The sequence below is a fragment of the Ursus arctos genome, unplaced genomic scaffold, assembly GCF_023065955.2.
Source record: "Ursus arctos isolate Adak ecotype North America unplaced genomic scaffold, UrsArc2.0 scaffold_5, whole genome shotgun sequence".
Taxonomy (NCBI): Eukaryota; Metazoa; Chordata; class Mammalia; order Carnivora; family Ursidae; genus Ursus; species Ursus arctos.
In genome coordinates, this window is record NW_026623067.1 from 80,259,552 (window position 1) to 80,272,423 (window position 12,872).

The window sequence follows — 12,872 nt, forward strand, 5'->3', positions numbered from 1 at the left end:
ATTGAGGTGGGGAAATAGGGGAAATAGTATTTCCCTGGGAGTATTCTATGGAGTTTTAGATAGCAGTCAAATACGGTAGTACAGGTTGTGCACTGTGCAAAGATACCCATCTGAAGAGAGTGAGAAAGGGCTGAAATCTAGCATCTGTGCTGTGTGTGAGCTGAGCTTTCCCAAGAGGAGTGCATTTTTAAAGTATTCATTAAGTTGCTTTGAAGGGTAATAGTGCTATTCTTTATGATGATATTTTTTTAAAAAATTAGTTATCTCGACTTTTCAAATTAAGGCAAAATCTTCTCCTGACATGAATCAGAATCAAGAGAATCTTAGATTTGTGTTTAGATGGAAAAAAAAATTTAAATATAAAACTTCAGGTGTTTATTTTGCAGAATTATTTTTTCCAGAATGCTAACACTTATAATGAAGTATGCTTTATTTGCCATATATGAATTGGCAGATATAAAACCATATAAACAGCTTGTTTTAATTTGTTCTATGAGGACACTGGATAACATTTTTGGAGTATGTTAGGATATGTAGGTCTTAATGGGTCAGTCAGCTAATATTTTTCTCACCTACTTTACTTTTTAAGAAACTCTTTTTTTTTTCTTTTAATGTAATCTTTACCTCCGCTGTGCAGCTCAAACTCATTAGGACCCCAAGATCAATAGTCTCATGTTCCACCGACTGAGCCAGCCAGTGCCCCTTAAGAAACTCTAAATGAGCAATACTTGTGTTCAGGAAACAACGCCAATATCATAATTATGAGACAACACAAATGCCTAATTGATAAACTCTGGCTGGGAAAAGCCTTCCACAGTATGACATCCTGTACTTGCATATGAAGGACTTATTTTTCACCGTTGCTTATATAGCAGGGTCTGTTGTGACTCTTAGTGACTGAAGTAGCAGTTTTTCCTGCTTACTATATACTTATGTGTCACATCTTCCTCCACTTTCCCTTATGATATTTTATTTCTTGGGTTGAGCGAATTATATTTCAAAGAATCTCACACATGTGTACATCTTAGTCTCCTTTTGCCTACTGATACTTTCTCCCTGTATTTGGCTTCTTTTTGCTGAACGTGGAAAATCCTTTCTCTAGCCTACAAAAATCATTGATATGTCCTCAACTTTGTCTAGTTAAACAAGCTTTTTCTAACAAATATCCCTGAAATATTAAAATGTCTGTTGTTGCATAGCTTGATTCCTAATCTTAAAACAATGGTATTTTCTATAATGAGCTAAACAGGTTTTGGTGAATCAGCCTTGTAACTTATAAACATTTTCCTTTTCTTTTTGATTAGCATATGTATGTGGGTTGGAAACTGCTTGTAGAGATGTTGGTTTCAAAAAGTTTGGGCAAGCCCTATGATTAAAAAAATCTAAGTGAAACTCCTAAATATGACAAAATGTCCTCTACTTTATGTGGAGAAGTAGTGAAAGAAAGAAAAAAAAAAGCTCTGGAACTAAACCCATCAATTATCCACATTCCTGTTTCTACTTTATGTGTTTTATAATTTGGATGTGAAAAGCCTAAAGTAATAAAGTCCCAAGAGTAGAGAAATATTTTCGTAACAGAATTCAGATCTTAAATGGGTCCGCACCTCAGTGAGTCTCATTACAGTAAAACTCTGGCATTTTCATGGTTTCACATTTGTGATAATTTTTTATGTGTCAGCTTGACTGGGCTAAGTGTTGCCCAAATTAAACATAATTTCTAGGTGTTTCTGTAAGGATGTTTCCAGATGAAGTTAACATTAGAATCAGTGGACTCAGTAAACTAGACTGTCCTCTCCCAGGTGGATGGTATCATCCAATCTATTGAGGGCCTGAATAGAACAAAAAGATGGAGGAAGGAGAAATTCAGTCTTTTTGCTTCCTGCCAGCCTGCTCCAGGGGGGACATCAGACTTCTGCTGCATTTGAACTGGGATTTATACCGTCAGCTCCCTTGGTTCTCAGGAGTTCAGACTTAGTTTGGGATTATATTACTCTTTCCTGTATTTCCAGCTTGCAGAAGGCAGATTGTGGTACTTCTCAGCTTCCATAATCACATAAGCCGATCCTTTATAGTAAATGTCTTCATATAAATGTATCATATTAGCTCTGTTTCCCTGGAGGACCATGGCTAATGCAACATCCTAACTCCTTTCTCACTTTAGTCTCCTTTAAGTTAAAGAAGACACCTATTTTCTCTCTCTACTACCTGGCAGGAAAATTGTCATGGTACCCAGGTCTAGACAGTTACTTTTGAACCTTGAATTTCAGGGGAATGATTGAAAGGAACAAGCAAGTTTCTGACGACTCTGCAGAGGCTGTGGTAGAGATGAGAGCATACGGGTGTGGTCACAGTTATCCCAGTGCTGATGACAGCACCTGGGCAAAACCTATTTGTTCTCTATTAGTTTCTGCCTGAGTCTCTGTGAGTTTGCCAATATTCTTTTTTAGCCCCCACAGCTCCTCAAATTCCTTCTAGTAAATACCCTTGTAATGAAATATTTTGTTGCTAGAGTTTGTCTTGTTTCCATTGTTACAATAAAAACCTTGATTGAATAGTCATTTCTCATAAAATCCTAGAATGAATGGACAATTTTCAATGACTCCGTTTTAATGATGGCAACCTAAGTCCTGGATTTGTCACTGAAATTTTTGGTCTTGATCTCAGAATCAAATAATTACTCTTCCTTTCCAGGAAGAAGAGGTGTAATTTTGAAATGTTGTCAGTATCGCAGCCTCCTAATATTGTTTTGGTAAAACCATAAAGAAAAAGACATTAATGCATAATATTCCATTCCATCTGCTTCAAACAACTTTTCAAGAACACTTACTCAGCTTTTGCCCTGGGTTTAAAAATGATGAAGCAAGTATAACGCTTTTTCTCACAAAGTTTAGAGACCAGAATAGAGACTTATACTATAATACTTATAATACAATATAAAAAGAGTTGTAGTTGAGGTATTGTATAGCTTTTAGTGAGGGCATGCAGTTCAGGGGAAGAGTAAAAGGAAGAAAAGAAATATTTTCTTCTGTCTAAACTAGAGGCAGTGAAGGATGCTGGAAGAGGTGATAATAGCCTCCACACAAAGAGCCTGATGGCAGAAGTAGTAAGATGATGGAGCAGAAATTAAAGGATGAAAATGTAAGAGAGTTTGCATCTGTATTTTTATAGCTTCTGTCTGTTACGATAAAACCAGCTTGTTCGGTATCGATCAAAGCTACGTAAAACAGATCCAGGGGACTGCAGTCCCTGGATAGGATTGAGTGTGCAGGCAGCAGGTATAAAGGAGACCCCAAACAACAAAAAAGGGCCGCCAGCACTACATTGAATAGTTTTTCAATAGTGTCTCAGCTTTCGTGACATTTGTCGCCTCACCAGAAGCATCATTTCTGTAATGCTGTACTCCTGAGTGGACGGGCCTTGCTCCTAGTTAGCACATAGAGACGCAGCGGGGTGTAGCTCAGGGGTGACAGCCAGGCGTCCTGCTGTTTCACAGGCCATGCGCCTTTTTTATTTGTTTGTTTGTTTACTGGAGACTGCGCTGACTGCCAGGGGCATTTTAGAGATAAAAACTGAAGCAGAAGGATATCAGCTCCTGACTTTATAAAACTGATCGTCAGGTTTCTAAAAAGTCTGATCACACTCATAATCTTTATTGAGATCTTATTCATCTCTCCTTTCATGTCCAATAATGTTGGCTTTTTAAATAGTTTTTTCACATTTCAAAATCCTAGGTAACATTTGTAAAAATCTTCGAAGCCACAAGAAAGGGTATTTATGAAAGTATTATTATTATTTTGCAATGGCATAGTGAAACCATATTGCTTGGGACATCACTAATGGAATTTTCAGTGGACTGGTCTGAAGTTTATCTGGGTTGTTGACCTCATTTTGGTAGGCAGTAAAGTTAGTGAATAAGACTAGAGAATTAATTCTTGAAGGACATTATAAAGGAACTATTAGAAATTTTGTACAAACATCTAATTACATGAAGATAACAGTAGCTAATTTATTAAAGGCCATTATATGATCTTTCCTATCATATACGTTTATTAAAGTACATGGCTTAAAGATTCCTATGGTATTTTGTTAGCTTGGTTTGAATTATAACATATGCTCTATATGAGCAAATTTGTACTTATTTTAAAATACTATATATTTTATTTCCTCATAAAAACTTCAGATAACCTCCTTCTAGGTGGCATGAATTCATGATATTTCTTTGTAATTTCTATATTTATTTATTTTTTATCTGTTCCTTAAACATTTCCTAGAACATTTTTCTGACTATTTATAAACCTCAAATTATCTGATTGCTCTTGTTGTCACAGTGAAATTAGAGTATCTATGAAAGTGGAGCAAAATCAAAATCTTTTTAGCTCCATACATAAACCAGGCTACCAGGGCATATCTGAGTTTTCAAAATTTTCCATGATCAGTTACACTAGATGGGTAACAGAAAGAAGAGCTTGATTTTTAGTGTGAAGATTGAACTTCAATGCTGTCAGAACAAAGCAAATCTTGTTTTGACTTGTACAGTGAGCACATTTGCTGTGTAAGACACAGATGGAGAGAAGATAAGAAATAGCAGAATGTCATCTTGAAAAGTCCTCTTTGACCAAGACCACATGACAAACCCCATTAAAGCATAACTGTGAAATTTAGAAAAAAAAAATGCTGATTCTTGGCAGGAGAGAAAATTAAAATTTAATTATTCTTACATCTTTCCTTTTTCTTGTTGCCAGTCACGCTGGTGGATGTAAGAAGTAGCTCCAACCTCCAACTAAATCATATACAATCAAATCACTCCAATATTGGGAATATTCTGGATGTTTCTTTGTTGTCTACACATAGGAGAGGAAGAAATTAAAGGTAAGAAATATTCAGCTCAGTATTACAGATGAGTAGTCGTAGATGGCACAGGGAGGGTAATCGTTTGATTCAAGTTCACAGTCATTCTTCATTCAGAAAATAAAGCCATTATTCCAATTCCCCAATGTTGAGCCTTCTGTAGTCCTATGATAATTTCACTTTAAGATTTTGCATTTTATCCTTTGTTTTTAGAAAACTACCAAATATTGTCTTACATCTAGCTTTCTAAATAATTTTTGAACCTCTATTAAAGTTTGTTCTTTCCTAAGTATACATCTGCCTACTTTCTTATACACTTGAACATTTTATAAGCTATGCATAAAAAATATTTTTAGAGCGCAATAGAGATGAAATTGTTAAAAAATATCCATACTCTGTCATGGGGCTTCAACATTGTGGTCAGAGAGTTAATGTGAAAATTCCAAGCTTATAAAATAAACATATATGCAAATAAGTAGATAAGAATAGGTTTTAAATATGTTTCATCTGACTCATAGGAGCTTAGTGAACCATGAAATGTGAAAATCTAAAACAAATGAAGCTGAGGACCAAATTCAAACATGCTCAGGGCAACAAATAAGATTTTTATGTTTTTTGTTTGTTGTGTTTGTTTTTTATTTCTGTCTAGAGTGTGTATCTTCAGTGACGGATGATATGACAAAATAACTCACTTATAATCTGAATCTTGAATAAATTAGACATGTGGCTACTTATAAAAATTTCATATGATGTGCTACTGCCCTGCTTCTCTTTGGCCATTTTCTATGTTTTTCTTGTCTGGCGATGTTCAAATCCCTCCTGCCCATTAGATGTGAAATTTTTGAGAGTAGGTGCTATGTCTTAGTCTATCTTTACATTTTCAGGTACTTCTAACACAGGTTTGGCTCACAATAGTCAGCAAATTGTTGAATGGTTAAGTGACTTGAGGAAAAACACGCACACACACACACCTGAAGACTTGAATGTTAATAAATCTTTCAGAAAAATTACCTTAACTTCAGATCTTGTCCTAGGAACCTTCTCCATCTACCCTGCCACCCCCCCTTTTATTTTATTTTTTTTAAGATTTTATTTATTTATTTTAGAGAGAGAGAGTGAGCAGTGGGAGGGGCGGGAGGGGGGAGAGAATCTCAAGCAGACTCCCCTCTGAGCATGGAGCCCGGCTTGGGGCTTAACCTCACCACCCCAAGATCATGACCTGATCCGAATCCAAGAGTCGGACTCTTAACTGACTAAGCCACCCAGGTGCTCCTACCCTGCCACCCCTATCTTTATCTTAATGGAATCGAAGTCCTGCTGGAAAGGAAGGGGGGTGGGAATATACATTTTCTCTTTGGAATGAAAGGAATCAAAAAATAAGGGTATAATCTGAGGTAGAAGTGATATTTTGAAATGGAGCTTGAAGGATGATTAGCATCCTGAAAGTACTTAGATTGGAAGGAAAAACACAAGCAAAAACTTGATATCATAACATTAATGTGAGAAACAATAGTAGTAGATATATTTAATTGGATCCTAAGGTGGGTCTATGGGAAGACCAGCACAAATTTTTCAGCCTTAAATGCCCCAGGCAGAGGAGTCTCCCTTAATGTGTTAGAGAGTAACTCAGTAAGTTTTTAAAGGTCGTCTTTTGATATGTCTAGTCTTTGGATTGGATTGGATTGGATTGGATTGGATTGGATTGGATTGGATTGGATGTTCAGCATGTATAGAAATATTCTGAATACAAGTAATTCTTTCCTCATGTACTATTGAGCTAACAGTGTAGGCATACTTCCCTGCCTTTAGAATCTTCTTTTGTTTTAAAAATGATGTTAGTGAATGCATTTTTAAAGAAGAAATCATTATGTATCCTCTCATTGGCCCCTGATTCAACTCTGCATCCTCTCTCCAGGTCCATCAGTGTGCCTTTATTTTACTGCCTGACTGCTTAAGAGTCAGAGGCATTTCTATATTTTAAACCCTCATACTTAATGAAATATAGATAATACCAAATTAAATGGTTTTCTTCACATCTTGGTAAATTTCACCCTGAAATATTTGGTTCATTTGACTCAGATATAGAGATTTGAGAACCCAGGATACTGAGGTGTGGAGTGATTCAAATAGCTCTACAGACGTGGACTAATGCGTGGTATGCTATCTTTAACACTGTAGTCTGAGAGAGGCCAAGATCCAACCTCTTAGGATTTGGAGTAGTCCGTTGGGTTCTATTCTAAACTAATCCCTTTCTTCTATCTCTCTTCAAGACCACTAAATGAGGAATAAAACAATTGGGTCAATTCCAACCCCCCCTAAGATGGAATTAAACTGAAGCTTACTTCTCAAAAAAAAAAAAAAAAGTGAGCTAGAATAAAGTCCTCCTTAAAACATCAGAGTCAGTACCATTGCCCTTAGAATTTTTTTTTTTTTACAGGACATTTTTTTTTTTTAAATACCAATAGGGAGTTAAAATAAAGAAAGGTAGTTTTCCAGTCTCATGATCATAATGCTCTCATCACTTGTGTCTTTGTATCAAAACCTGAAGTTCTTACAGAATGAACTATATGCAAACAATCTAAGAAAATCCTACAATAACAGAAAGACTATTCCAAATTTAACCTCTTGGAGTTTCAAATATTTCACCTTGATCCCCCTCCTCTTTCTTGGTCTGGAAATGGCCTTGACCACTCCATGCTGATCCTCTAGAGAGCGCAGCTGCCGACCCAGACAGACACTGTAGGCCATTGTCCCCACACGTGGACCATCATCAGTCCCTGCCCTCTTCTGACACTTGAGCTTTCGCCCTGCAGCCAGCATTTACCAGGCAGGAAAAAGTGAGTCCTCAGTTACGACAAGCAGAGAAGCTGCCACTTACATTGAGTGCACTTTGGGTCCTTAGAGGAAAGCAAGGAAACTTCAAGAGAGGCGAAATCCTTCTTGCAGCTTTGCTGCTAACTTACACGACTGTTTATCCTTCATCTTCACAACTGTTGCTTTTTTTAAATAAACAGGTTTAGGAAAAACAGGGTGAACTAGATCCTGAAGGTTAAAATATTTTTCCTCATTGTATTCTCTGTTTTCTTTTTCCTCGTCTATTAAGTTTAAAACAAATTTCCCGTGAAATGGAGTGGACCTCTGACAACACCCTGAAGTTTGAATTTTTTATTATTATTACATTTTCTTCTCCATTAGGGCTAGCTCCTGTGTAACCGTGCCTGCAGGGAAGGAGATACTGCTCAAGCAGGCATTGTTATTATTTGGGGTTATAATATATCCCTTTTATGGGTTATTTTGCATTTCTCTCCTGGAGATAATAGCAATGTAATTTTGAAATATTCTTTAGTAGGAGCTCCTATACGCTATCCATGGTGAAATGAAGGATTCTTCTTGCACTGGTCACTCTATTATATTTGCAATCACATTTACTCAGCAATACTATTTACTGTAGGTTTGACTTAGTTTACTGATATTTTCTCTTAGTGATTTAGATGACGATAATGGTAAGCATTAAATATGACAGGAAAGGTGGTTTGGGCTTACTGAGAGGAGTGTGAAATTGTGTTGCATTTCTGTCTGATAGCTGTATTACCTGCTGCTATAGCACAGGAGAAAGTATGGCAGACGGAAAGGTACAACAGGCCTGAGAATCCAGAGTCAATTCTGACCCCTGTTCCCCCGCTGCCTTGCCCATGACCAAGGCATTTTGCTTCTTCACGCTTCAGACTGCCTATAATAAACGAAGGAATCCGCTACTTCTAAAGCCTTTCTCAGAAATGAAAAATATTACCTTGCAGTGTCCAGCATTGAAGTCCTGACAGATCCTTGCTCGGGAATATGAATGTATGATTAAAAGGTATTGGTTAAATAACTTGAAAAATGATTTTCCATATCTCTCAAAAACAGAATCCTGTGTGGAAAAGTATGTAAGATGAGTATGACATAAATGTAGGAATGAGCTCCTGCCAGCAGTACTGGTTTTACATGAAATGGTTGCATTGAGTTGCCAGCACGCAAAGTCAAGTCGCCTGTCATTCAGTTCAGTGATGGGAGTGGAATGTAGTGTGCTAGGTGAAAATAAAGAGAGTATAAACATTCAGAAAATATTTGAATGGTTTTACATGTCACTGTGACGGTGCCATGGATATTTGGACAGACATTATTCTGGTGTTTCTGTGGGGGTGTTGTTGGATGAAGTTCACATTTAAATTGTTTGAGTAAGGTAGTTTGCCCTCCCTCTAATGTGGGTGGGCCACACCCAATTTATTCTTTGAATAGAATAAAAAGGTTGACCCCTTCCCAACTAAGAGAGAATTCCTGCCTGACTGCCTTCAAAGTGGGACCTCAGTTTTTTCCTGCCCTCAAACTCAAACTGAAACGTTGCCTCTTTCAAGGTCTTGAGCCTGCTCTTCAGTCTGAAATTCCTCCAGGGACTGTCCTGGTTCTCGGGCTTTTGTACTCAAGACTGGACCTCTATCTCTGGCTTTCCTGAGTCTCTGGCTTACTTGACTCATCCTGCAGATGTAGAGACTTGACAATCATAATCATGTGAGTCAATTCCTTATAATAAAACTCTTTCTGTATATTCTAATGTAGTCCATATTTTAGAATATATTATGCATATCATATATGTGTATTGTGTGTATATGTATATGTAGATCCTGTTGGTTCTGTTTCTCTAGAGAATCCTAATATAATGTTTGAGGATAATATACACAGATTAAAAAAGAAGACATTCATATATTTTAAAATATAATTAATCCTTTAGGGTATTAAGCACAAAAAGAACAGAGAATTGGTACGATTGTGGTTTTTCCCTTGATTCCTCATGAAGAATTTTAAGCTTCCTTTATTTCTTCATAACCCAGGAAAGAATATCTAAGAAAGACAGCAGATTAGTCCTGCACACGGGCAATGTTGAGCCATTGTGTGGTCACTTTTCAACTTTGCTATTGTGTTATGACAAAAGGACAATGCAGATTGATTGTGCCATTATCCCTCATTGTGTGCCTTCAGGCTGGGTGGCCAGTTTGGTCTGATTGTTCAGCTTGTCTTTAGAGTTTAATATCTGTTATGTGGCCTCACCGGGGAACACAACTGTGCATGTGAATGAAAGTGAGTCAGAGGATGTGAGTGGGAATATGTTTATCACTTCACTTTTAGAAATCCTGGAAGGTATTCTAAATGTATGGACTGTTGTCTGCCTTTTTCTAAAAGAAATGAATAAATCAAGATATGGAGATCAAGGGATAAGGAAAGAGTAGTCAGAAAAAAAGATATTTTGCTACATCTACTACAAAAAATTGTGGAGTACCTTTTCAATTGTTGAAGAAGTAACATCGGACTCTTCTTCATCGTTCCTAGGCAAGGTGCTAATAGGGTGCAAGGTGAAAGGAAATATTTTGTAGTACGCTAATCCCCTGAATTGACAGCAAAGGTGTTCTCAAATCGCTATCAATGGGACCTCTAAATTTTTTGAAGAAGAAAAAGCCATATTTCCTCATGTTAAATGGGTGGCTGTAGAATATGACCTAATCAGCAAATCAGATCAACTAGTGGTTGTATGTTTTATGTCAAGAGTGAAATGCTGAATATCTGTAATGTTTTGCTGTCACAACATGACACAGAACAGTAGAAAATGAGCTCCTGGCTTTAAATACAGAAGTAATTAGTCTGGCATACTGATCTTTTGGATCCTAAACCACTGATGAATTAGAGATAAGAATCAACCCGTAGAAAATGTAGACACATATATTTATTATAATTTCGGAACTGTTACACACCAGGGGCTAAAAACAGCACTAGCAGCAGCAGTACATGCAGCAGAATGAAAGGACAGTGAGAATCATAGGTTCTCAGCACAAGCTGGAGTCCCCCCAGTGTGAAGCAGTAACATCTAAGATAGCTACCGCACCTGGCAGAGAGAATGGTAAGAAAAGTTCCCTGGGAATCCAGGTTGAAAAGGGCAAACGTCTTCTAATTAATATAAATAAATCAGTCAGTCAATCAATCTGTTCTTCACTAAGGGGACTCTCAAGCCAGACAAGTCGGATGTGATACATCATTTTGGCAAATGTGACCCCAGCTGTCATGACAGTCCTTGGGCAGCTGGTGCACTTTGGAAACATGCTGTGACACTATCACCAGGAATTCAGTAAGTGCAGAAGTATTTCCTGGAAAATGTGGTTGCACACAATTAAGTGGAAAGGAGCAGATTCAGCCCAAGAGCAAATCGCAAACCTGGAAATAATGACCATTTAGGTTAAAACATTGGACATAATGGCCAGTGTTCGATTGGTCACATGGTGCAGCTCATCAGCTGTGGCAGATCCTGGCCCAGGACCCCTCTCACTCAGTCAGTAAATCCCGGTGCTGCCGAGACAGGAGCAGCCTGGCTCTGTCCACTTTATTACAGGGCATCACGTATGGCCCCACTTTGTCATTTGGATTTCTTAGACTTCTTTCCTGCCTCACTTTTTTAATAAGCAGATAAGCATTTGCTGAAGACTTCTGAGCACTAAAATGAGTGCAAGAATATTCACATGGTTTCAAGGTATCACCATACAGATCATTTGTCAATCACAAAGGGGGAAACGCGGGTAACGTTCAGGTAAATAATAGTGTTCCAATTTCACATTGTCTCACAAACAATAAGACCAATAGGCTCACTGACTTTATATTTGCAAAGATTTGATGCAATGGAAAAATTCCTAGCACCTTCTATGTAGTATTCTTGCCAAGAGAATAATTGAATTTAAACATGAGAAAATAATCAGACAAATACAGATTGTGAAATATCTTACAAGACAGTTGTTCTAAACAATCAGACAAATCTAGAATGTAGGATATCCAACAGTGCAAGTGGCTTAAACTTTTCAAAAATATCAATGCCCTGAAAGAAAATAAAAGTGAAAGAATCCTTGCAGATTAAGGGAAAATAAAGAGGCCTGACAATCAGGAAAAACACACAAACTTGTTTACCTGAGTGGAAGGTCAAAAAAAGCTGTAAAGATATTTGGGAAATGATTGGGTATATTTGATTGTGGAAATTAGGAAATGTTTCTGAACAATGTTAAATTTATGGAGTGTGAAACCAAGTAATATGAGAAGGACCCAGCGGCAATGAATTCAGAAGAAAGACCACCCCGGGAGTTGGTGGTGACGCTCATAATGGCCACCGGCTTCTCTCAGGCAGAGAGGGCTCTGATCAGCCTCTGCTATTATTAGAATAATTTCTCCTGCCACCAGGTGGACGGACCAACGGCGTGGAAGTTTCTCCTGCAAAGAGAGAAGGACCAGATTCAGGCTTTTTTGAGAGCTCTTTTAAGAACAAGGATACAAAATTTTGGATACAAAATTATGAATTCAAAATTAGATAAAACGTTTAATATTTACTTAAAATGAGAAAATTTTTAAAATTACAAACTAAAACAAAAAAATACCCGTTTTTCTTAAACATTACCTTGAAATGGTAATGAATGAAATTTTTCAGAATTGTACTAGGAACAACTCCTGAGGGAGGGGGGGAGGGTGATGAGAGGGACACCGAGGGTCTGAGCTGTGGGTCAGCTCCGTCAGAGGCCACTGCAGGCGCCACCAGGAGCTCTAGAACTGGCATGGTCCTTCTGCATTGTCCCCGTGTCAGGAGAAGGCAAAGGAGTCAGGCCTCTGTTCCCTACTGGTTTGGGATGTTGGGGGGCCCTCGAAAGGGGCATGCTCTTGGGCAGGGTGGCTCCCCTCATGCAGAGCAATTCCTAGGAGAAGCTGCATCTGCGAACAAACAGCAGCCACTACCCCAGCCGTGGGAAATACGAGGGCTTCTGTTCTGAAAGAGCAATCTGGGGACGGTACCTCCATATACTCCACAATCCAAAACAGCGCAAAATGTGGGGGGGGATATATTTTTATTAATTAATTGTCCAAGTTTTATGATACAATATTTTCCTTTATTTTTGGGTTGCACGCTTTTTGATTATTTCTTTGTTTGCCAACATTTCTAATATTTTTTTTCCCTAGAGACAACA

The 12,872-nt window shown here is 37.8% G+C and overlaps 1 long non-coding RNA gene across 1 annotated transcript in view; it reads left to right on the forward strand.

Moving 5' to 3' along the window:
• Positions 1-9,033: 9,033 nt before the first annotated feature.
• Positions 9,034-12,872, forward strand: part of LOC123001025 (uncharacterized) — a 102,637-nt gene continuing 98,798 nt past the window's right edge. Inside the window, exon 1 of the long non-coding RNA XR_008957477.1 lies at positions 9,034-9,396. This is a non-coding gene — a long non-coding RNA (uncharacterized LOC123001025). The remainder of the gene's footprint in view (positions 9,397-12,872) is intronic.